The following is a 26,364-nucleotide window of genomic DNA, read 5'->3' as shown; positions in this document are numbered from 1 at the left end:
GGGAAAGACTGCATCTTAATAAGTGGTTCCCACAGTTATTCTTCAAGCTGTTCATAAAATTCAGTACATAGATCACCAGGGTCCTGGGCTTCAATTTTGGAAGACTAACTCTCAGATTATTGAATAAAGAGAACAAATATGTTCAATTTTGTTTCTGGCTCAGTCATCATACTAAAAATCTAACAGAAAAATAAATATAGTACTTTGATTATTTTGCTTAACTACATCAATTTATACATTTTTTATTTATTTATTTTAAAGATACGACTGAAATATCAGAGCACGTTCACAAAGGCAGCATTTCTTAGCTGTAGCAGGAATGACTGACTACAAGGATTCCTCATCACATAAGGAAAAAATAATCACTCCGATCTTTATATTTACAAATTTTCTTTCACTTGCAGTTTCTTTCCATTATGTAATCCATATGATAAATTCTGCAGACCTAAAGAGGTTTACCAAGTCTGATGAGCCTGAAGAGTTTATCAGCTCTGCAGATCTAAGAGACTATTAGCCTTGGTATCTCTGTATGGTCCTAAGGAATTTTTAAGCTTCACAGGTTGACAAGTGAGGCCCACTTTGAAATTGGCCTTTGGGGTTTTGGCCAGAAAAACATGTTGATTATCCCCCAAATCCATGAGGTGAAGATCTGTGTCCCTACAGAATTTCTCTCCGTATCTGACATGCAGATAGAGACACTGTGATGTTCATAAACTCTGTGAGGGCAGTCTTCCAGAATAGTCTTTATAGACTGCTCAACATTTTAATGTCAGGGAAAACACAACATATTGAATAATTTCAGAATTAATCTATGATATCACACTTTCAAAAAATCAGTCAAAAGCACAACTCATCATTTAGAAGGACAGAATAAACTAATTTTAAGAGTTTCTGGGAAAAGATATGAGCTATAATGTTCCTAAAAATAAAAATCAGGAAATGTTTGCATAAGAACTACCTCTAATGTTTCAAATATTCATATTTGATTAATGTCTTTGCCCAATCATCTTCAAGTTTTAAGAGGGAAGGAGTGCAAATCTATTTACAGGATTCAGGTTTAACAGACTTAAAGTTGATTGGTTAAATTTTTGAGAAATTAGAAGGGGTGGGTAGAAATGTCCAAATCAGGATTATAACCAAAAACTAGTCAGTTTTACTATGGAGACTCCGCTGTCTCTTTATAATATGCCCTGAGTTGCACCCTTGAAAGCCTCCCCTGCCATTGCAAGATTAGAAATGACAGGTTTGTTAAAACCAAGAGAGCCAACTGCTTGGCGATGAGTTTAACACATTCATTTATAATAAACAGAAGGTATAAATTTAGTTCCTATAGTTTAGGTTTAACATTATGTGTGGAGGAAACAAACATTTGATATGAGCATAAAATTATACTGGTAAAAAAGGGAATAGCATAGATCAAAACAGTGATGGCATCCCACTGTCTCTGTTTATCCCCAATGCCAAGTATGTTAATTGGAAGATTTAGGTTTGGATTACCAGAAGCTTTAGCCTGCTGTTTTACTGAAATCATCCCCTGATAAACAATGAGGTCACTACTAAGCAAGTCTAAATTAAGCACATGAAGAGGCCTTTTCTAGGTTTTTTTTTTCAGTACACAAATCCCATGCTCTGCCATGCTTGTTCCATGTCATCTAAAGTATTTGTATGATACTTGGTTTTCTGCTATTATCATTGCAAGAAGAGCAACACATTGATTAAATATCAGTTTATTATTCAGAGGATTTTCTATTGAATTTTTTTAAGGGTTACAGAAATGTATTTTTGGTTACATAGATGTGAATTGGTTAATAATAATCCAGCTATGTTCTTTTCCATGGAATCCTCCTAATCTGGTACTCACATTCTGCTAAAAGAAAAGGAGTACTTGTGGCACCTTAGAGACTAACAAATTTATTTGAGCATAAGCTTTCGTGAGCTACAGCTCACTTCACTGGATGCATTCGATGAAGTGAGCTGTAGCTCACGAAAGCTTATGCTCTAATAAATTTGTTAGTCTCTAAGGTGCCACAAGTACTCCTTTTCTTTTTGCAAATACAGACTAACACGGCTGCTACTCTGAAACCTGTGACATTCTGCTTTTACTGAGTTATGGTAACAGTGTAACAGGTATTATTTTTAACTCCTATTTCTGAGATAGCTCAATATTCCTTTTCACCATTGGTTGGATAGAACTTGGAATGGTTGATTTGGCAGACAAGATTTTCAGAAGTACTGTAAGTAGTGATTTTGCTGCTTCAGCTGGGTGCCCAAATTGAGGCAATTTAAAAAGGCATTGAAAATCAGGCCCCTTTCAATTGTTGTTAGTTGGGCACCCAATAACTGGGACATACGAAATCATTAGTGACTCTTTAAAATCTTGTGCTATTGTATACCACAACAGCAGCCCAGATCCTTCCCTCCAAACAAGGACCCGGGCCCCATTGTGCTAGCATCTGTAGTAGGAGAGGAAAAGGATGTCATAACAGTAAAATGAACATGCCATGCATTATCACTCATCTCAACCTTAAGAAAACAATTCTCATGTTTGTCTGAAACTATAGATTATTTTAATATAAAGCACTTACACAGATTTCTATGTATATAAAACATTTCAGAGGCTAGAGTATTAAAGACTGACTACAAATAACGTCAGGTTGCAAGAGAGTCCGAGAGCATGAGATAGTCCTTCCTGAAGCAGTATTATTTGTTGGGAGGACACAGGAGTGGAAACCAGTTGTGCATGAGGAGAAAAAGGGTCAGATTGGCAGACAAGAGGAAGAACCGGTTTAGGCGAGGGGTTCCTGCAGACACTGAGTTTGTGGGTCCAGGGATCCCGTAGTAGACAACTTTTGGGAAATGAGGTGAACCTTCATGGGCAGAGCTTCCCAGAATGGCTTCCAGAGGTGGTGAGCAGCAAGGTCTGGAGTCATATGTCAACCACAGGAACTAATAACTCTGATTACAGATGCAGGCTGACAGTTTTAGATCCTGGAAATTTAATCTACATCAATTTCATGATTAAGTCAAGTGTTGTTTACTCCAATCACAGGAAGTTTGTTCTCATAAACATTTGATTGCAGTTTGCTTGTTTCATTTCGGTAGTTATGATCTTTTCATCTGTACAAAAACAAACAAAATTATAATTCTGTACTACAATAAAGCCCTTATCTTATACATGAATGTCTGTTATAGTCCAGTTGAAGGTTAAACATCCAAAGCATCAACCAGCAAGACACAACAGAAAGCTGACTTTTGAAAATAATGTTTGTTAAATAAATCAGTTGCTTTTGGTGCATTAACCCCATTAGTCTGACTGCCATTAGGAGAGAAAACTTTTGCACTGAATGCTAAATAAGTAATTTTCGCTCTAGTAGGAGCAGAACTGTTGATGAAGTAGAATATCTTGCTTTTCAGGACTAGTAATTTGTATGCTTCTACATGAAAATAAATTTAAAAAAATTAAACAGTGGGGGTATGGAAGGAAAGAAAGCCTTCTTCATGAAACCTGCAGGCTTTTCTAATTGTTATGCACTCTAATAATGAATGCAAAAGTAATTAATATAGCTGCAGGCACCGCAATTTCTGAATGCATAACAGAGCACTGAGATTCCATAATGAATTATATATGGGGTATATTTTTTTCTCTTCTGAAGTTAGATTTTTATTCTTGCTGTTGAGAATTTATTAACAGTTCCAGCAGATGTACATTATAGGCATTGTGTGCCCATCAAATATACAACCCTTCTGTTTTGGCATGGCATTTATTGTTTTTAAAAGATGTTGCTGAGTACAAAGTGTGGAATAGTTCAATCATTAAACACCACACAACTTATTGCAGAGGGTCTATCTGGCATTTATCAGCCACTACTTTGTAGGAGTTGTAAAAGTATATGATCATAATAAGTAAAATCTGTTTACATGTGTCATTTGATGTGCTCATTGAAGTCCAGAGAACAACATGCAGTACATACCTAACTCCATACCCAAAGGAATGCTCTGAGATCCCCCGGAAGCACCAAGTATAACCTCATTATTCTCTTTAGTATTCTTCCTCCTTTGCTCCCAAAGGCACTCCATTGAATTTTCCTTGTCGTGGAGGAGGCATCTTTTAATTAGTTCACTTGTATGTGTGACAACACATTCTTTCCCTTCAATGTACTGAACTTTTTTAACATGTGTGTTAACATTGTTGGCCTAGGCTATTATGGGCTATAAACAAGGGCAAAAAGTGATGCTATGAACTGTAGGAATAAGACACTTAAATGTCCTGCAGTTGAATTGTAAATGTTCCACTCTGTTACTTTTTATTCCTTTTTTCATCATACACTATTGTTTTTCAAGGAAACTTATTTTTGCAGTTTGCTGAAGTATTTAATGTATGAATGTATTTGGTTTGGTTTGGCTTGTTTACGAAACTATGAATCTGCTGGTTGTTAGGGTTGAAGAATTAAAATGATACATGCAGACTTTGCAAGGAGATTTTCAGTGACACCATAGACTTATTATTTTCCCCAATATATTTATATTTATAATTAGGGCTGTCAAGTGACAAAAAATTAATTGCGATTAATCCCACGACCAATTTTTTTTAATTGCGCAATTAATCGCACTGTTAAATAATAATAGAATACCATTTATTTAAATATTTTTGAGGTTTTCTACTTTTTCAACTTGATTTAAATTACAACACAGAATAAAAAGTGAACAGGGCTCACTTTATATTTATTTTTTATTACAAATATTTACACTGTAAAAAACCAAAATAGTATTTTTCAATTCACTTAATACAAGAACTGTAGTGCAATCTCTTTATCATGAAAGTTGAAATTACAAATGTAGAATTATGTACAAAAAATAATTGTTTTATTTTTTAATAAAACAATGTAAAACATTACAGCCTACATATCTGCTCAATCCTACTTCAGCCAATCACTCAGATAAACAAGTTTGGTTACAATTTTCAGGAGATAATGCTGCCTGCTTCTTGTTTACGTCACCTGAAAATGAGAACAGGCATTTGAATGGCACTGTGGCAGCCGGCGTCACAAGATATTTATGTGCCAGATGCGCTAAAGATTCATATGTCCCTTTTATGATTCAACCACTATTCCAGAGGACATGCGTTGATGCTGATGACGGGTTCTGCTCAATAATGATCCAAAGCAGAGTGGACTGACACATGCTCATTTTCATCATTTGAGTCAGATGCCACCAGCAGAAGGTTGATTTTATTTTTTTGGTGGTTCGGGTTTTGTAGTTTCCACATTGAGTGTTGTTCTTTTAAGACTTCTGAAAGCATGCTCCATTCCTCGTCCCTCTCAGATTTTGGACAGCACTTCAGATTCTTAAACATTGAGTCGAGTGCTGTAGCTATTTTTAGAAATCTCACATTGGTATCTTCTTTGCATTTTGTCAAATCTGCTGTGAAAGTATTCTTAAAATGAACAACATGTGGTGCAGTCTCGGATGATGACCCTATAACAAATAATATATGGCAGAATGTGGGTAAAACAGAACAGGAGACATAGAATTCTGTCTCAAGTAGTTCAGTCACAAATTTAATTAACACATTTTTTTAAACCAGCACATCAGCATGGAAGCATGTCCTTTGGAATGGTGCCAAAGCATGAAGGGGCATACAAATGTTTAGCATATCTGGTATGTAAATACCTTGCAACGCTGGCTACAAAAGTGCCATGCAAATACTTGTTCTCACTTTCAGATGGCATTGTAAATAAGAAGCAGGCAGCATTATCTCCCGTAAATGTAAACAAACTTGTTTGTCTTAGTAATTGGCTGAACAAGAAGTAGGACTGAGTGGACTTGTAGGTGCTAAAGTTTTACATTGTTTTGTTTTTGTGTGCAGCTATGTAACAAAAAAAATCTACATTTGTAAGTTACAGTTTCACAATAAAGAGATTGCTTGTATGAGGTGAATTGAAAAATACAACTTATTTTATCATTTTTACAGTGCAAATATTAGTAATCAATAATAATAATATAAAGTCAGCACTGTACACGTTGTATTCTGTGTTGTAATAGAAATCAATATATTTGAAAATGTAGAATACATCCAAAATATTTAATACATTTCAATTGATATTGTATTGTATTAACAGTGCGATTTATCGCAATTAATTTTTTTGAGTTAATGGCGTGAGTTAACTGCAATTAATCGACAGCCCTATTTATAATATGTTGAATGCAGAGCTGTTCATCATGAGGGATCACTAAGCACTTTACAGAATTAATAAAATATGTTGTGCTATCTCTACAGTGTAAATGCTCAGCTTGGAATTTGACTAGGACAGTAATGTACCTACTCTTACAAAATATACTGAAAAGGGGTTTAATGAATATAAACTGTCACTGTGTTATGGTAAAAATCAGGGGTCTCAAGACTATAGCTATGCTGTACTTTTGTGGGTGTGAATGAAAGTCCCAAAACTTATATAGAATATGCATTTTAAACTCCTCAAAAATATTATACCATCAATAAGTCCTTTGCCAGGGGAAAAAAGAATGCCTTTCCTGACAAAAACCCTGCAGGAGAAATCATGCTCCTGGGAAATTCAGGCTCTATCTACTGTGGAGCCTTTACAATTGCAAGCAGAGCCAATATAGCCCAGAGGTGAACTAAGCCATCCTGTTACATCAGCCCCAATTAGGCACAGCAAGATCCATTAAAAAATTGGACCCAGTTGCACTTTAACCTCCTGTAGTTCCTGTGTGGCTCTGTCACAATCCTGGTCTAAGCTTTATATTGCATCCCAAATATGATATCTCCAGTGTGATATTCCACAAAAACCCAGTGCTGGAGCACTGATTTAATACTGACAAAAAAGAGAGAGTGCTGCCAACTGAAACACTAAAGCTGCTTCCTACACCACTTAGGTGTTTCTTGGAGGTTTCCCATCCAACTAGTGACCTGGTTTAACAATACTTACTATGTCAATTCTCCCATATCTATACATATTATGGTGATATTATGTTTATTATGGAAGGTTTTTCAGATGATGCACTTAATAGTCATTGAGCCAGAGAAACAGAAAGGATGAATCATCAGCCCAATTATGGTTTCTCACCTGAACTGTGAGAAACCAAGTTCAAGTCCCTGTTCCAATGGCTATTTAGTTTTACCAAGTGGAACAACTTCAGTAGGAGAGATTAAGAACAAGCCACTCAGAATAGCCAAAAAGAAAAGAAGTACTTGTGGCACCTTAGAGACTAACAAATAGCCAATAACCCAGTGGTTAAGACACTCACCTGAAAGGTAAGAGACCAGTTTTCTAATCCCTCCTTCACATCAGGCAGAGGGGAGATTTGAATCTGAGTTTCCTGCATCCTATGTGAGTGCTCTAGCCTTTGGGATCCTGAGTAACAGGGGGAGGGCAGTTCTCCCTCCATTTTTTCCAAGATTACGCTTTAGTGCCTAACTCCAGGAAAGGGTCTTGGCTGTAAATCCTGAGCAGAGGGAGGTCCACCCCACCCTTTACAGGGTGGAAACTAGGGCACCCCTTTCTTTGGCACTTCCTAGCTTAGGTGACTCCCTGTTGAACTTGCTGACTTTAGTGTATCCTATTCTGAAGCACTAACTGTCTCCATGCTTTGCACAGGGAGCCTGGGTGCCTAGCTAGATGATCACAGTAGTCTCTTCTGGCCTTGGACCTGTGAACTCAGGACTTTGGATTCCACTAGGTGGCAGGGTGTCTAAACGTTAAATGCTGCAACACTGAGGCTAGTCCCAAGTTTTAATGTGTTATGGGTCCATTCATTTTAATTAGGATTTACACAATATCTCATGTGCTATCAGCCATCACTAACTCATGAGTACAAATAATTTGTTTTATTTTATAGAGGAGGCTAGCAAGGGCTGCTGATAGCTTAGTTTATAATCAGGGTTTGGCTTTTCATTTCTGAAATAAATGAATAGATTAAAATTTGACTTCCTCTGTTAACTAGTGGGTAGTAATCTGTAATTCAACACACAGTATTTTGGTGTGCTAGTTTGTGAGAGTGGAAATTAAATTATCTCCTTTCTCTCCATTGAAATGCCAGCCCCCAGTGCATTCCATATGTGGCAGCTCTCCCACCAGTAGAAGTATGTTCTTTTCAATTTGCTCATAACATTTCTTCATAAATTTATGTTGTTTGAAAATGACCATCATGAGATATGGAAGTAATAATTATATTGTCTTGTAACACACTACTGAATAAGTCAGCATATCTGTAAAAGTTAATTGGATATGGGGGAATAGTATATTTTGTAGCACATTTGTTAATTTTATGTAAAAATCTACCTATTATCTCTTCTCTAAATATTTTCTACTTGATTTATTTTGTCTAACTTTTAGATAACATTGCTGTTTAGTCTGAGAAAGCCATCTGGGAACAACCACTTGATTGCCACAAAAACATTCGTTTACCTGATGTATCTCTTTAATGAAAACTAAAATTGATCTAGCTTGGGTGTGTAGGACTACTGATATATGCTGTTGATAAGTTCATGGGCTGTAGTTTAAAACTAGTACTTGATGGTTTTGAGATTCTTTATTTCCCAAGCAGCAAAACATTGATTCTTGTTCTTCATTTGTTTTATATAATTAAATGAGACTTCACATTTTGGCATAAGCAGATGCTTATATGCATTTTTCCTGCCTGCATGTTGCCAGAATGTTTTTTTAGGATAGCTTCCACAGTTGAGCAACTCCAGTAACATAATGTATCTGGCAGTTTCCAAAAATTTAAAAATGCCAGGCTAACTTAGTGAAATGTAAATTTAAAATAAAGGACTTAATTAATCATTATCTATTCTTCTGTTAAAAGGAGGATACAGGTTAGCAACAGATTTTTTTCTTAGTATATTTCTTGACCTAATAATGAAGAGTTTATAACAAATCAGAAAGATGATATTTTCTTTTGTGGAGTGGACAGTTGTCAGTCTTTAAATTTAATACAATAGCTTTCAGTTTTTCTACATTTGTCTTCATCTTTTCTAATGAAAAAAAAACAAGCAAATTCAGATAATTAAGTTTCACAAAAAGACCTTCAAATGCATTTAATTTGAGTTATGAAAGAGGAGATGAAAAAATGTGAGACACTTATTTGTAGGTGAAATTCCAGCCGAGTGCATGCTGCACTTACTCCAGTTAGTCTGTGTACAATAGCTTGTGTATCCCATGTTTGTGTTTGCATTTTAAAGACCTAACACTCTTCTAGAGATCCTCTTCAGATCTGAATGAAACTAGGGGGTTTCACCTGCTTGACATACAGTTAAGAATTCAAGTGTTTTCATTAAATCATGTATTAATTAGTATGTGTTCTGCATCTCAATCCTGCCTCTGTCAAACTGTCTTCAAATCTTCCTTCTTTCTCAGAAGTTCAGATAGATCAGGCCTTATGAGCTTTTTTCTGATCTCACACTCAGCAATAAAGCTAGTCTGCAGGAGACAGAACTTTCCCCAAAGGGAGTCTGAGATGTTGGAAAGAACACCCTCAGGAGCATCACAAACCTTCCAACTTTCTGCTCCAAGTGCAAGGCATATTTCTTTGCCCTTGTCTTCTCTATCTCTAACATACAGCATCAGGTATATTTATATGGAAGGGGAAAACCCCAAAACTAAACTACCCAAACAAGACACTCCACTGCACATGCGTCTCCTTTTGGAGAGAGGATTAAAGAACGAACAACACATGCCAGATGTGCAGTCAAGTTGCTTAAAGAGGGGCAGCTCCAGGCACCAGCGTTCCAAGCAGGTGCTAGGGGTGGCAGCGTTTCTGCGGCGACAGCAATTCGGCAGCAGCTCCTCTGTTTCGCTGGCCGCAGCGGCAAATCAGCAGCAGCTTCTCCCTTTTGCTGTCCGTGGCGGCAGTTTTTTTTTCACTGCTTGGGATGGCAAAAACTAGAGCTGGCCCTGTGCTTAAAGCACTTCTGAAAGGAGCTTAATATTATGGTGCTGGCATGGTATGGGAACCTAGAATAGAACCCTGGTTTTATTGCATTGACTTCAGTGGAATTCCTCTTGATTTATACCATTGTCAGATCAGAATTAGGAACATGCTGTCTCACTTCTCTCAGAATTTTAGGTAACTTTCCAGAATTTGTCAAATTTAGCATCACTTAAAGGCCATACAACATTCATTCCTGCTCTTCAGTGATGTCAACATTTTTGAAAGCTTGTTGATGGAAAACAACCTGAGTACATTCTATCTGCCGATTCAAACAGTCTTAACACTTGAAGCCGCTAAATAATGAATTATATTCTGTGTTATCTTCAGAATTTTCACTGACACAAAAGAGCCACAATGAATGAATTAAGACACTTTCTCTTGTTGCAGTGGCAAATGAACTGCTTGGTTGGGTTCTGAGAAGCTGTTATTGATGCAGTGGTGCAGAATTACTGTGCCCCTCCCACAGCTGTCCTGCAGACAAACTGAAAATATAAGACCAACAATATTCAGTATTCTTTCTCTTTTGTTTATGTATTTGTCTGTACATATGTTGAAACCCGCAAAAGCATAGGCAAACCCATACCACATCAGACCAGCAAAAGTTCAAACATCAAGACAAGATAGCAAATAAAGTAATCATTACACATAGGCTGCGTGACCTATATGGGAACTGTTCAGTTTTAGAGAGTAGAGGAAGACGACGTACTGTACCTGAACAATGAATTCATGCCATTGCTTCTGATGCTGCCAGCTCTGCTGCTTAGAGCAGCTGCTAGGTACATCAGATACCTCTGTGGTTGGTGCCACTTCATACTGTGTCACAGCAGGCTCCTGGATCTTCAGAAGCCAAAGTGAGGAAAATCAATCTCACCTTCCAATAGTCAGAATTACTAGAGCAGAAAGTGATTAAGTTCCGTCTGCTGCTTTGTGATGTGACTGACGGACACTGGGGTAAGAAAACAGACATACATTTTCTACATAACTCTCTCATGCTGCATCATTGATTCAGTTTATATTGGCTCCAATATAGACAATGGAATTTAATCATGTGCATAAGTTCTTTCTTTAATAGGTATGGGCTGATGAATCAGGGCTTCAGTGTGGGACGTAAGGGAACGGAGATATTGGTGGAGGAAGAGGGGAGTTATTTTGTATAGACATCATCCAATTTTTGTTTCTGTACATCTGCTGAAGCTTTACTTAAAAGAAAGAAACAAAACTATGAATCACACAGTCAGTGTGTCTTGTGTTAGTGATTTCCCTTTCCTCTCTTCCATCCTTTTGGATTTTCACTCTTTCTGTTTCTCAAATAATGGAGTAGAGACCAAAAGCATGGTGGAGTTCTTCAAGTGATATATACACCCCCACACACATACACACATAAAGGTTGTGATTTTCTACTTAGTTTTGTCGATGGTACCAGTGAATTCTTACACTGGTGTAGTTCCACTGAAATCAGAGAGTCACACTGGTATATAATGGATATAGTGCAGTGCAGTGGGGAATCAGGTATAACATGTGTTTTAACTATTTACCTGAGACTTCTCAAAATAGATTACAGGGAATATCATGAAATATCAGTCTTAATATTTATAGATTCATAGATTGCAAGACCTGAAGGAACCGTTGTGATCATATAGTCTTGTAGCGAGGTGGAGTGTCCTCCCTCTGATGTAGACAGGGAGGACCCACTCCCAATCTCCTGGTGGGTGGATGGACCGGTGGAGTAGGGTGGGCACAGGTCCACCTACCCCCTGCTGCCAACCCCACCCATGGGGTGGCAGCCTACCCACCGTAGTCCACACGGCCTGTGTTTGTTTGCTGTCTGACCCAGCCAGGGAGCTGGTCCACTGATTTCTTTTGCTCTGCCCTGCCCAGAGGGCTGAGCCTGACTGTTCTAATTCCCTGTTGATCAGCTTTCAGCGATTAGGTGGTGTAGTAAGGTGGAATGGCTTCCCTCTGATGCAAACAGGGAGGAACCACTCCAATCCACTAATAATATGATCTCCTATATAACACAGGCCATAGAACTTCCCCAATAATTCCTAGAGCATATCATTTAGATTTAGAAAAACACCAATCTTGATTTAAAATTGTCACTGATGGAGAATCCACCATTTCTCTTTGTAAATTGTTTCAGTGGTTAATTACACTCCCCATTATAAGTTCACTTCTCATTTCCAGTATGAATTTGTCTAGCCTCAATTTCCAGCCATTTCATACCTTTCTCTTCTAGACTGAAGAGTCCATTATTAAATATTTGTTCCCTATGTAGATACTTAGACACATCCTTTTCTTTGTTAGACTCAAGGTGCTCAATCTATTGAGCTTATCACTCTAAGGCATGTTTTCCACCACTTCCTCTTTCCTTCTTTAATATTTTATAATCAGTAAATAGTTGATAACATAGTCCCTGAACCTGCAACTGTTATGAATTAAGACTGGATGAAAAATAATTCTGTTTCACAAAAAATAAGAGGTTTTGAACTTTGTTTAGTTCTTGATTAGAACAAAAATGAGTTTTTTTAGTTTCAAAATTTAGGCAAAAAATATGAGACACTCTCCACAATAGTTAATAGCCCAGTGATTAGGACATTCAGTCCCTGATTCAGAAACACTGATTCAGAGTAGGGAACTGACACTGAGTTTCTCACATTTCAGATCAATGCCCTGAACAGCAGTCATTGGCTGTTCCAAGATGGTGTGTGTTTGTGTGTGTGAGCGTGCGCATGCATCTCCCAGCCCCCACCCCAGGAAACATTCCCTATTAAATTTTCATCAAAACCAATATATTTATACATATGAAAAATCACACTGACTTCAGTGAAACTACTCATAGATTCAGAGGCCAGAAGGGACCATTGTGGTCACATAGTCTTTAGAATGTGGTCACCTTCTGTATAATACAAACCATAGAACTTTCCTAAAATAAATCCTTTTGAAATAGATCTATATCTCTTAGAAAAAAAAATCCAATCTTGATTTTAAATTGTCAGTTATGGGAAATCCACAACAAACCTTGATAAATTGTTTCCATGGTTAATTACACTCACCATTAAAAATTTACACCTTATTTCCATTCTGAATTTGTCTATCTTCTACTTCCAGCCATTGGATCTTATATCTTTGTCTGCTAGATTGAAGAGTCAATATCAAATATTTGTTCCCCAAATAGGTACTGATAGACTGTGGCCATGACACTCCTTAAGCTTCTCTTTATTAAGTTAGATAGACTCAAGGATCTCAAACACTGTAAAGCATGTTTTCTAATCCTTTAATTAGACTTGTCTCTTCTCTAAGCCCTCTCCAATTTATCAACATCATTCTGAATTGTGGGCATGAGAACTTGATTGTGGGCATGAGGACACAGGACACTGAATTGTGATCATGAGGACACAGTACTTAAGCAGCAGTTGCACCAGTTCCAAATATAGAAATAAAATAACCTCTCTACTCCTATTCAAGTTTTCCCTGTTTATGCATGCCAGGATTGCATTAGCCCTTATTCAAATACAAAAAGTTAACGAAGTGGGTAAGCATTTCCTGTATCAGTGCCACAGTTTGTAGTCTTGTATATTTGCACAAAAAATTTACTTGAGAAATACTGGAATCTTCTACTAAAGGTCACATTTGAATATTTGACCATAAGGATCCTAATCACTGCCTATGCAGCTGAGAATATGCCAAGATTTTTTTCAGGCCTTTAGATATTATCCAGGAAAAGGTTTGGAGGACATAGTTTAGCACTATCAGATCTTAAATATGAGATCCTTGGGTTAAGTGGCATATGTAGTGTGTGGAGATTTACAGAAACAGCTCTTGTTAACTGTATTGTATGCTGAGGAGATGGAGGGGGAAACAGAGATCTATACAAAGAAAGAGGAGTGTATTATTTTTCTGGCATCCTTGTAAGAGTGAGTGACTCAGTCAAGCTTTACATTTTTGTTCTGTGAAAATCTCAGATTGATAAGTGAAGTAATAAGTTGTAGGAGGTTGACTTTTATCTCAGTGTCTAACTATAATTTTTTTTCATTCTGCTGCACCATAGAGAACAAGTTACAAAATAAAAGATGAATGCATCTATAAAAGTTCCAGAAACCAACATGTTTAGTGTGAACCTCTTCACCCAGTACATTACTCATCATTGAAAAAATTCTCAAACAGTAAGATCCTGTGACAATAAGGTTATGTACTATTGAAATGAGACAGAATTCAGTACCCCAAACAATATTTTACTCAGGTCTGTACACTTCTTATAAATGTATCCAAACTTTATTAGAAGGGTATGCGTAAAAAGAATAAGGCTGAATAGATTCTGTGCATTGTATGTGGTAGGATCCATGGGAGCAGAGACACAAATTGAGATAGCTAGGTTCAGGGAGACATCTACAAAGGTGGGTAACTCACCTTTGAAAGAAGAACTGCAGGTCAGAAACAAACTCCTTTTTATTATGTTCCTCCAAAGAACACAATAATAAAGATGGCTGCTCCCACTTACCATTTTAAAAAGTGTATTAATAAAGGAGACCAGTGAGGTGCAACCTCTGAGGGTCAGGGAGGGGGAGAGAAGGGGCATAAAAGGCAATCAGGGGATCCACAGGGATTCAAATACTTTACTACAAGCTAAATCAAAGAAAATATCTCTCTCTCTGCCCATCCTTCCCTTCAAGGTTAAATATTCTGTCAGCCTTTTGAAACACACACAAATGATATAGACTTATCATTGTTATAATGATACATTTTTTTCTCTTAATTTTATAGTAAATGTAATAGATTTGCTAAAATTTTTGATTTTGAATAAGAGGTCACCAACATGAAAAGGCTGAGAAACAATGATGTAGATTATTATGAGCAGACTGGTAGCAATTCCCATTATAAAACTTTGTTTGCAGTGCTTATAACTTTGCCAAACTTTAACTATTAGGGATGAAATTTTCCAATCCAGGTGTTTGTCAGAGGCTGAATATTGTTGGAAAAATTCAGCCAAAACAGTCCTGATCAGCAGCCTGCCAGGGTAATCCACAGGTGGGGTGCAAGACAATTTGTTCATATTGACCGTCTGTAGGCATAGCTGCCTGCAGCTCTCAGTGGCAGCAGTTTGCTATTCCCATCCAATGGGAGCTGCAGGAAGCAGCGGAGACTGGTTATAGCCTTTGAAAAATCACAATTTACACATGGTCTGAAGAAGCTTGATAGATCTTTAAAGCTAAAATCTCTGAAGACTCTGTCATAAGAACGATCATACTGGGTCAGACCAAAGGTCCATCGGGTCCGCTATCCTGTCTTCTGACAGTGGCCAATGCCAGGTGCCCCAGAGGGAATGAATAGAACATGTAATCATCAAGTGATCCATCCTCTGTCACCCATTTCCAGCTTCTGGCAAACAGAGGCTAGGGACACCATTCCTTTTTTGAAACCTAAACTCTGTCCACAGAGGACATGCTCAAATACAGGGCTGATCAGGGCTTTCCCTGCAATTGCTGTCTTGAACTGCCGCAGACTATGCCAGGTCTGACTACTGGAACCGAAAGCAGGAAAACTGTTTCTCATGTATTCTCAATTACCTCTCTGCTGGGCCTGAGGAGGAAGCTGCCTGATTCCAACACAGAGGGACCAAGAGCTGGACTGGAAGGGAAACTGGGTAAAGGAGTCTGGGAAAAGGGAATTTAGACTGGAGGCTTGTGGATGAGTAGAGGGAAAGTAGCACTTGAGGGGGAAGAGAGGAAGTGACTGTTTGGACAAGGAGTCGGGGATGGGATGTGGATAGGTCTGGGAGCTGACCTGGTCTGTGAAGACTGAGGCAAAAAAAGCATTGAGTACTTCAGCTTTTTCCACATCATCTGTCATTGGTTGTCTCCCCTATTCAATAAGGATCCCACACTTTCCCTGACTTTCTTCTTGTTGCTAACAATAATAATAACAATAATCACTTCCCTCAATTTGCTGGCAATGCTCCTACTAATGCAGTCCAATATACCATTAGCTTTCTTGGCAAAAAGGGCACACTGATGACTCTTATCAAACTTCTTGTCCACTGTAATCCCCAAGTCCTTTTCTGCAGAGCTGCTGCTTAGCCAATGAATCCCCACCCTATAGCAGTGCATTGGATTCTTCCATCCTAAGTGCAGAACTCTGCACTTGTCCTTGCTGAATCTCATCAGATTTCTTTTGGCCCAATCCTCCAATTTGTCCACCAAATGCATCCGATGAAGTGAGCTGTAGCTCACGAAAGCTTATGCTCAAATAAATTTGTTAGTCTCTAAGGTGCCACAAGTACTCCTTTTCTTTTTGCGAATACAGACTAACACGACTGCTACTCTGAAACCTGTCAATTTGTCTAGGTCACTCTGGACCCTATCCCTATGCTCCAGTGTATCTACCTCTCCCCCCAGCTTAGTGTCATTCAAAAACTCGCATCCATCCCATCATCCAGATCATTAATGAAGATGTTGAACAAAACCAACCCTAGAACTGACGCCTCAGGCACTCTACTTGATACTGACTGCCAACTAGACATCAAGCCATTGATCACTACCTATTGAGCCTGACAATCTAGCCAGATTTCTATCCACCTTATAGTCCACTCATCCAATCCATACTTTTTTAACTTGATGGAAAGAATATTGTGGGAGACCATATCAAAAGCTTTGCTAAAGTCAGGATACATCACATCCACCACTTTCCCCATATCCACAGAGCCAATTATCTCATCATAGAAGGGAATCAGGGTAATCAGGCATGATTTGCCCTTGATGAATCCATGTTGCCTATTCCTGATCACCTTCGTCTCCTCTTCAAAATGGATTCCTTGAGGACCTGCTCCATGACTTTTCAGGGGACTGAGGGTGAGGCTGACCAGTCTATAGTTTCCCACATTCTCCTTCTTTCCTTTTTAAAAATATGGACACTATATTTGCCTTTTTCTAATCATCCAGGACCTTCCCCAGTTGCCATGAGTTTTCAGAGATAATGGCCAATGGCTTTGCAGTCACATCAGGCCAACTGCCTCAGCAACCTCGGATACATTGCATCCAACCCCATGGATTTGTGCATGTCCAGCTTTTCTAAATAGTCCTTAACCTGTTCTTTCACCACTGAGGGCTGCTCACCTCCTCCCCATACTGTACTATCCAGTGCAGAAGTCTGGGAGCTGACTTGGTCTGTGAAGACTGAGGCAAAAAAAGCATTGAGTACTTCAGCTTTTTCCACATCATCTGTCATTGGTTGCCTCCCCTATTCAGTAAGGATCCCACACTTTCCCTGACTTTCTTCTTGTTGCTAACAAACCTGTAGAAACCCTTCTTGTTACCCTTCATATCCCTTGCTAGCTGCAATTTCAATTGTGCTTTTGCCTTCCTAATTACATCCTGGCATGCTGAAGCAATATTTTTATATTCCTCCCTAGTCATCTGTCCAAGTTTCCATTTCTTGTAAGCTTCTTTTCCCTGTTTAAGATCACATAATAAGCCATAAATCCAGTGTCTTTATTAAGTCCATGATTTTCAGTGTCTAGCAAAGTTATGAATTTAAACTCCCAGGCTGGTGTTTTGAAGGTATTATACATTTCCTTTGAGAATGAAGATTCAGAGATCAGGGAGTTATTGTTTTGGGAAACAGTTCTGCCCACAACTGATAGGGTATTTTCTGGTCTTTATCATTTTTCTGTGTAAATTCATTCGAGAGCATGGTGATTGTTTGGTTTCACCCATATAGTTGTTAGGGGTGCATTTATACCATATGCTGTGATAGGCATGCTCAAGCCTGTGACTGTGTGGACTAGGCCCAGAAGCCCCTTGCTGGAGGCTTCAGGGTACTACCACACTCCATCCCAGACAGGAGCAGAAGAGAAGTCCTCAAAACAGCCTAGAGTAGTTGCAGCCAATGAGGGAGGCTGTGGGGAAGCAGCCAATGGGGGAGGCTGGAGGGAGCAGCCAATCAAGGCACAGCAGGCTCATATAAAAGGAGCTGCAGACAAAAGTCGGTCAGTTGATGCCTAGAGCTGGAGGAGAGAGTACTGTGTTCCTGGGTGGATGAAAGAGCAGCAGGACCATGGACAGCTCAGTGTGGGCAGGGTCTGGGGGAGCAAGAGAGACAGATTTCCTGGGTGGCTGATGGGACTGAGAAAGTAGTGAGCCCAGGGAGGGCTGCAGGAAGACACTGTCTCCAGGGAGGAAGCCCTGGTGGTATGGCCTCATGCCAGGGACAGGATACGTTAAAGACCGTATATCACAGAAAGGGGTTATTGTCTGTATGTGAAGAAACGTGTACGACTTGGCTGGAGGGCTGAATCATTGAAAACCCATTCTTGGAAATACCAAGAGAGGTCACCACAAACTGAGAGACTGAAGGCATGCACTCAGTGAAGGAATGCTCATGAAAGAGCCCATTACAAAGACCCATGGATCTTGACAGGTGAGTTGTGGGGGGTATTGATCATTGTAGCAGTGGAGATATGTCTGTAGGTTTTGCATCTGTTTTGGCATGGTCTAGTGCCATTTTAAGTTCATATGCCCTGATCTGTGGGGAGCTTGCTTCTGATGAAAAGTTTGGCAAGGTTGGGAGATGATCTGAAGGCCAGAATTGGAGGGTTGGAAAAAATTTCAGGATGTGGTGCCCATGATATATGGGTTGTAGATGTTTAATGATGCCCCATATGGGTCACAGTGTGGAGTGGTAGGGGAAAACTATGGGTGTGCAGTCAGAGGGTTGGGGTGAATGGGGGGTGTTGTGGTTGGGGGGCTGAGGTATTGAGGCTGTGGTGAGTGGGATGCAAGTCCAGACTACTGGGATGTGTAGGGGTGCTGTCAGGATAAGTTGGAGCTGGAGGGGCATTCTGGGGTTGGTATCTGGGATGTGGGCACCTTATATAAGGTATGAGGGTCCAATCTGAATAATGCATAGGTCCCCCAAATTTTTTAGTCTGAGGCCTACTGCCACATTGCAGAAGTCCCCTGTTAATCATTTGTTGCAACTCACTGCAGTAGATCATGGAAAAGGCAGAGGAGGAATGTGGAGAAACGAAACTAAACTCCTACTAGCTTTTTTTGGCCAGATTGAATCCAAAGGATTGATCTGGATATAGCATTTTAGATATAGAGGGCTTCAGACCTGGAAACTGGCTTCAGGCTGTATCTAATATTAGAGTTGCTTCTAAATACTGTAGGATGTTTTCAAAGTTTTCCAGGAAGAATCAGTTGTACTTATTTTTTATATAAATCAGATAAGCAAAAAATAAAGAAATGACCAAAGAGAACAGTCAACTCCAAGAATGAACTTATTGTAATAAAGGAGATGTAATATCTACATTTTTCAATTTCTAAGATCCCAAGCCTACCCAGCAGGTGCTTCTTCAATTTAATGCAATCATCAGTGTATATAGATTGTGGCAAGATGGCTGATATTAGTATGGTGGGTCCTGCACTTTTCTTGGTGAGGGGCTAAGACACCACCCCTCGCCCCTGCTCTTGGAGCATCAAGGTCCCCCTATTGGCCCAGGAAGGTGGTAGAGAAGGGAAGTGGGGGAGGGGTCTGGGTTTGCTCCTCACTCTGAGCCCCAGGCCCTCTCAACCCCTACTGGTTCTTACCCTCTTCCCCCTGGGGTGGGGTACCTTCATCCCTTAGACACTGAGGGGGCAGGGGAAGTCTCCCTCCCCTGCTGGAGCATAGTCTCCCTTATTTCGGTTCTCTGGTCTTTCAAATCTCACAACACACCTCCAAGCTCCAGTCCTCTCTCCTTCCTCCTCTTCACTGACTGCCTGAAGCAGAGAGTTTTATTAGGTTCCTGGTAGGGCCTTAACTGACTACAGGTGCTCTAATTAACCTGTAGCAACCCTCCCTAGTCTACAGGGAACCACGCCTTAATTAGCCCAGGGCTCGTGGGCCTCCCACTGCTCAAAAGGACCACTCTCCCAATGCTCCCTGGCCCTCCTATATCACAAGATTGACTTTTCTTTTTAAAGTTCTCAAGAAAAGAGAGAATCCATTATCTGCCTTTCTATAACAAAATGTGTATTTAACTTTCAAAGAAAGCTATTGCACAACAAAACTTTAGCACTTATGTGAGCCTACTAGTTCCCTTGTCACAACTATGTTGTATGCTATTAAGAAATAAGTGATCCCCTTCCTCACAGAGCCATAAACTACAATATGCAACTTTTGAAGTATGTCTCAATAAAAAAACATATAACAATGGATGAGGGAATAGGTGTTAGGAGAAGTTCTCTTATCTCTTAGGGAAATTGCTATATGAATGCTTCCTTAAACTCATTGTACTAAGAACTAAAACACCTCAAGCTATATTAGCATATCTTTCACATTAATCTAATGCTACCTCTTGCCAAATGTTATAAGTACTGGCATTTGACTATTAGGTTTCATGCAGATCAAGAGGGTATTATAGTTCAAGCAAATGCCCTCATAAGGATTAAGGCAGAAAGACAATGAGTTCTAGAAATGTCATTTAGAATTCTTCTTTTACTAGCCACATATTGAAAGAAGGAACAAGTCCTTTAAAGGGCAAATAATGATCTGATGCTGAAACTGTCTTTGGAAACTCTGCATGTAATCAGGTTGTTTAAAAATAACTCTGTACTGTATAATATATATTTCTAGCTTCATAAAATATTGAAAGATTCCAAATCTCAGTCTTTCCTGCCAAAAGTCTGCCTCAGGCATCTACCTAATGTTAGTGCTATTTTTCCTACTACTACATTTTAATAATCCTTTCGTTTTCTAGATACATATATTCTGACACTCTGTACTTCAAAGTAGCACCCTGAAACCCTATATTTACCATTGAAAATGTTTTGAGCAAAGTATGCTTTGTGACATCATTTTAAAAGTTCTGATCTGTTGAACATTAATATCTGGTTGGATTGTACATACTATCATTGTATGTGAAGTTATTTCAATAACACATAGCAATACTTCATATGTTGTTAGGTCCCCTCATCTCAAAAAAAGATATACTGGCATTAGAAAAGGTTCAGAAAAGGGCAACTAAAATGATTAGGGGTTTGGAATGTGTCCCATATGTGGAAAGATTAGAGGCTAGGACTCTTCAGCTTGGAAAAGAGGAGACTAAGGGAAGGATATGATGGAGGAATATAAAATCATGATTGGTGTGGAGAAAGTGAATAAGGAAAAGTTATTTACTTGTTCCCATAATATAGGAACTAGGGGCCACCAAATGAAATTAATGGGCAGCAGGTTTAAAACAAATAAAAGGAAGTTCTTCTTCACTCAGCGCACATTCAGCCTGTGGAACTCCTTGCCTGAGGAGGTGGTGAAGGCTAGGACTATAACAGGGTTTAAGTCCATTAATGGTTATTAGCCAAGATGGGTAAGGAATGGTGTCCCTAGTCTGTTTGTCAGAGGGTGAAGATTGATGGCAGGAGAGAAATCACTTGATCATTACCTGTTAGGTTCACTCCCTCTGGGGCACCTGGCATTGGCCATTGTCGGTAGACAGCATACTGGGCTGGACGGACCTTTGGTATGACCCAGTATGGCCATTATTATGTTCTAGGAAACACCCACAGCCAGCCTTTCAGTTGAAACAAAGGAGGGCCCAGAAAGCATTGATGGCCTATATAGAAAAGATTCCACTATCCCGGAGACTCCCTAGAGAAGGCATGTATGCAACGGAGACTGCTTGACCCATGGGGACTGCCTAACCCCAACATCATAGCAAGGATCTTTCTCTCTCTTTTTAGAACTTTCTTCCAGCTGCTAGAAAGTAAGATCATCACTGGGCCTCTCTTCCCCCTTTCTCCCCCCCCCACCCCATTTCAACACCTGGAAGAAGGTTTACAAGAATTTTTTTTTGAACTGGAGAAGTTTAGTCTCAGGCTGGAAGATAGTCTCAGCCTGTGTACTGAGGAACTATAACCTGCTTGTACTATCTGTCAGGGTAACACTGCTTGATTCAAATCCTGTTTCATTTGCAGAATTTAGACTGAATTTATTTTTTTCTTAAGTAACTTTGATCCCTATGCCTGCTACTTATAATCACTTAAAATCTATCTTTCTGTAGTTAATAAATCTGTTTTATATTTTACCTAAAACAGTGTATTTTAGTTGAAGTGCTTTGGGGGGGGGAAGGAATCTCAACTCAAGTTTCAAAGGCTGCTGCATGGCCCCTTTCCTTTGAAGTGGTGAACTAGGTAATGAGGTTGCACTGGCCAGGCTTCTGACAAGTGCATGTCAGTACAGTTCTGAGGAGCAAGACTGGGGAGCTGGGGAAAATTGGCTGAAGCCTCCCTATTGATGGTTCATGAGTGACTGAGAGATAATTCATGTAACTCAGTTGAGTGTATCCGTGCCTGTCGAAGTAAGTGTAATGCCTGTCAGAGGCTTGTAGCTTGACATCCGCATCACAGTGTGAGAGGCAGCCCAGGTTGGCAGGTTTGGAGGTCTCAGTGGTCCCACAGTCCAGGTTGCATACCGGGCACGCGTGTGCACATGCACACACTCTCTCACACTTTCACTCTAATTTATCCCCAGTATGCATCTGGCGTTCAAGCGTTGCTAATCAGAAGATTCACTAAGCATATTGAAATCTATTTAAGCACTAGGTTAATATGAAGACTTGTCAGAGTATTAACATATCCAAATCACTTTAGGTTAGCTAATAAGATAACTATAAGCAATTACAAAAGTTACATTTTCATTAAACCAAAGCAAACAACTTTGCATCACCATGTAGGGATGTTGAGAAGCACCAATTAGTCACACTTTCAGAACTTTCATAGTGAATTGGTTATAATGTAATAAATACATACTGTATGGCAGCACCATATATAACAAACTAACACATCTAAATTCACATGCTTTCCTCCACAGACTACTTGTTCTCCCTGGGTACAGCAATGACCTCTGATTCAAACGGAATCTTGTTCCTCAGTGGTGACTGCATAGCACCTATAATATGAGCCAATCCTGCCTAGTATCCAGCAACACTGATAATGCATGCTAATTTTTTTTAAAAAATCCTGTGCCCTAAGCGCACCAGAACGTGGGCTGTTGTCCCCCTGTGGCTCTCCCAATTTGGCCCAACCTCCACATGGAGTAGTGGTGTTGGGGGGGGGTCCCCCATCCCTGAGAGGAAGGAGCAGTTCATGAGACTCCGTCCTCTTTTCAGAAAGGTAAGCAGTTGCCTCTTCCCACTGGGAGTTGGAGGGGTGGCAGCAAAGGTTTCCTTTCCCTCAGAGAGGCACTGGTGGCAACTAGAAGGGCCCTGCCCTACTTACCTCAACAGCCAGAGAACAATTGCTTGGGTGGTTGTTGGGGAGCTGAAAATCTTCTCTTGACACACAGTGCTGTATGGAGGTTGTGTTAGTGGAGGACCAGAGTGGTTGGGGTCTGAGCTAACATGCCTTTGAGATGGATAGCATCACCCCTTTAAACCTGTTTTCAGTCAGTGTCTGCAGACTCAGGCAGATATCACAGGATTGGTTATGCTTGGATCACATTTTCAAGCTTTTTGTCTCTTAATCATGAAGGTTAAGAATTTACACTCTAGTGTTAATAAAAACATATATTCTGGTATAAGCTTGACTCCAGGAGTAGGTTTCCTCAGCACAGGTATATAATGCCTATTGTTTTTTCCAGCCCTGCCCTGACTGCTATATAAGGTTCTATAAAGAATCATAGAAAAATAGGGCTGGAAGGTGCCTTGTGAGGTCATCAAGCCCAGGCCCCTATACTGTTGCAGGACCAAGTAAACCTAGACCATCTCTGACTGTTTATCTAACCTGTTATTAAAAATCACTAATAATGGGGATTTTGCAATTTCCCTTGGAAGTCTATTCCAGAGCTTAACTATCCTTATATTGGCAAGTTTTTCCAAATATCTAACCTAAACCTCCCTTGGTACAGATTAAGCTCATTACTACTTGTCCTACCTTCAGCAGAAATGGAAAACAATTGATCACCATTCTCTGTAGAACAGCACTTAACATATTTTAAGACTGTTATGTCCCTGATCCATTTTTTCTTAAGACTAAACATGTCCAGTTTTTCAAACCTTTTTTTTTTGTCCTTTAACCTGTAGGTCAGGTTTTCTAAACATTTTCACTTTTATTGGATTCTTCTAGACTGACTCCAATTTGGCCACATCTTTCCTAAAGTGTGCAGTCCAGAATTGGAGATTTAATGGTCTATGGTAGACCCCCTACCATGATGTCACCTGTATTTTTTTCCCCTTTTTATCTTTATCTAGAAACTTTCGACTGGTCTGCCTCTCACTCACTTTGGGTCTCAGAACAATTGTGTATATTCTTGATGTATAATGTAACACCTCCTATTGATCCCCACTTTTCTTTCTGAACAAATTATACCCCTTTATCAATATTCCAGGCATGAGATTTATCCCACTAAATGTATGTGATGCCAATTAAGTCATACTTTAGTTTATGTACTAATACTTCCAGTTCTCCCTGTTTATATCCCATACTTCTAACATTTGTGTCAAGACATCTAAAATATTGAGCGGATTTCCCCTACTGTTACATAACCAGTGCCTACTTGTGATGGAGTATACCTGGCTTTTGCCATTCCCTGCTGGAGTCCTTACTACTCTGATACACCCTGCCCCAGGAAAAAGCTCTTTGAGAAGAAAAAAGCATCAAGTAGTAGACCTCCAGGCTTACTTAGAGAAGTGTTTGAAGCACCATTTTGGGAATCACTGAGATCTGGCCTTTCAGCTAGAAGGGCTTTGAACCACCAATAGCCAATCAAAGCCCAACAGGCCAAAATAGAAGGGGGGAGATAGCAGAGGGGGAGCTTAAAGAAGTGAGTGCAAGTTACCAGTCTATTTAACATCCCAGCCAAGAGGGATGGACACAATTTCCGATGGACAACCAGGGAATTGGAATAGGCCAATATCATTCATTTGCTACAGTGCTGGGAAAATATATACACAACACTAACAAAAGAAATAGAGAAGAGGGAGGATCTCCAACATAGCAGCTAGCTGACATCAAACCCAGGGATCAGAGAAGTCTGACCAGTACAATATCTCTGCAAACAGCTATAATAATCTAGGAAAACATGCACTCATATTATTCATAAACCCTACAGCAATTCTGTATCTCACTGCTTTACAATGCCTAGTCCAAATCAACACCTGGATGTGAAGAGAAATTGGCTTAAGCTTAACCCAAGCAAGACAAGACCATCTTGAAAAGAAGAGTGAAGTGTTTTGAACATCTCTTCTATAACAATCTCCACTATTAAGGACACCTACCCTACAGATGGGTAAGTTGGACTCTGCCTGAGGGTCTCTTCTGACTCCTCCATACTATTGGATGTCTCCATACTATTGGCAGCAACAAACCATCCATTTCAAAGTATGTCTGACCAGAATATGCTCCACCTATCACGGTGACCTAGTTACTATGATTCATGTATTTAGGCCTCTAAGCTTGCTTACTGCAACTAATTTTATGTAGGAAAGACACTTCATGCCTAAAACTAGTACAAAACACAGAACGGGGTTCAAAAGGGAGCTAGATAGATTCATGGAAGATAGGGCCATCAATGGCTATTAGCCAGGATGGGCAGGAATGGTGTCCTTAGCCTCTGTTTGTTTGCCAGAAGCTGGGGTTGGGTGACAAGGCATGGATCACTTGATGATGATCTGTCTGTTCATTCCCTTTGGGGCACCTGCCATTGTCCACTGTCAGAGGACAGGATACCAGGCTTGATGGTCCTTTGGGCTTGATGGACCTGACTCAGTATGGCCATTCTTATGTCTTTAAGCCTACCATTACATGTCACTGTGAACATATCACTCTGGTGGTCTGATCTTTGAACTGGAAATTCAGAGACCATTTTTATGTCTTCATTTTTCAAAACCATCTCTGCCCATGACAATTAAAACACTGAAAAAAAAAATTAAATGGTCTTCCAGTATGCTAGGCCAGACTGCAGAAGGCAGAACTCTTATGGGAGCTAGATCTGGACTATGATATAGCAATATCATAACCACTAACCTAACCAAATTCAGAGCTAAGTGTAAACCTGAACTCCCTCAATAAGGTCTACACATACCACCCACTCACACTAGCAAAGAAGAAAAACCCTATCAAGCTATTCTTCCTACAGGTTAGGAGGAGAGAAAGATTGTTTATATCTTAAATATATACAAGGCAAGATGATGAATATTCTAAATACCTGATCTACAGGCAGATAACATTATTGGTGTTTTCATCAGGCTTTCAGGATGAAACCTTGGTTAATCTTGTGCCATGTACAGTAGCCACTATTTTATTAAAATCTAGTTTACAATTTATTTATTTTTTTTTAAAATCTTGCTAGCAGCTCTCATGCTATTGGGTGAATAAGAGAGAGAAAGGGAGAAGGAGCATTTTGATAGTAAACATTGTGTAGTTGACTCACTGCTATTCAGTG

Source organism: Dermochelys coriacea, chromosome 4, assembly GCF_009764565.3.
Source record: "Dermochelys coriacea isolate rDerCor1 chromosome 4, rDerCor1.pri.v4, whole genome shotgun sequence".
In the NCBI taxonomy this organism is placed as follows: Eukaryota; Metazoa; Chordata; order Testudines; family Dermochelyidae; genus Dermochelys; species Dermochelys coriacea.
This window is presented reverse-complemented; position numbering follows the sequence as displayed.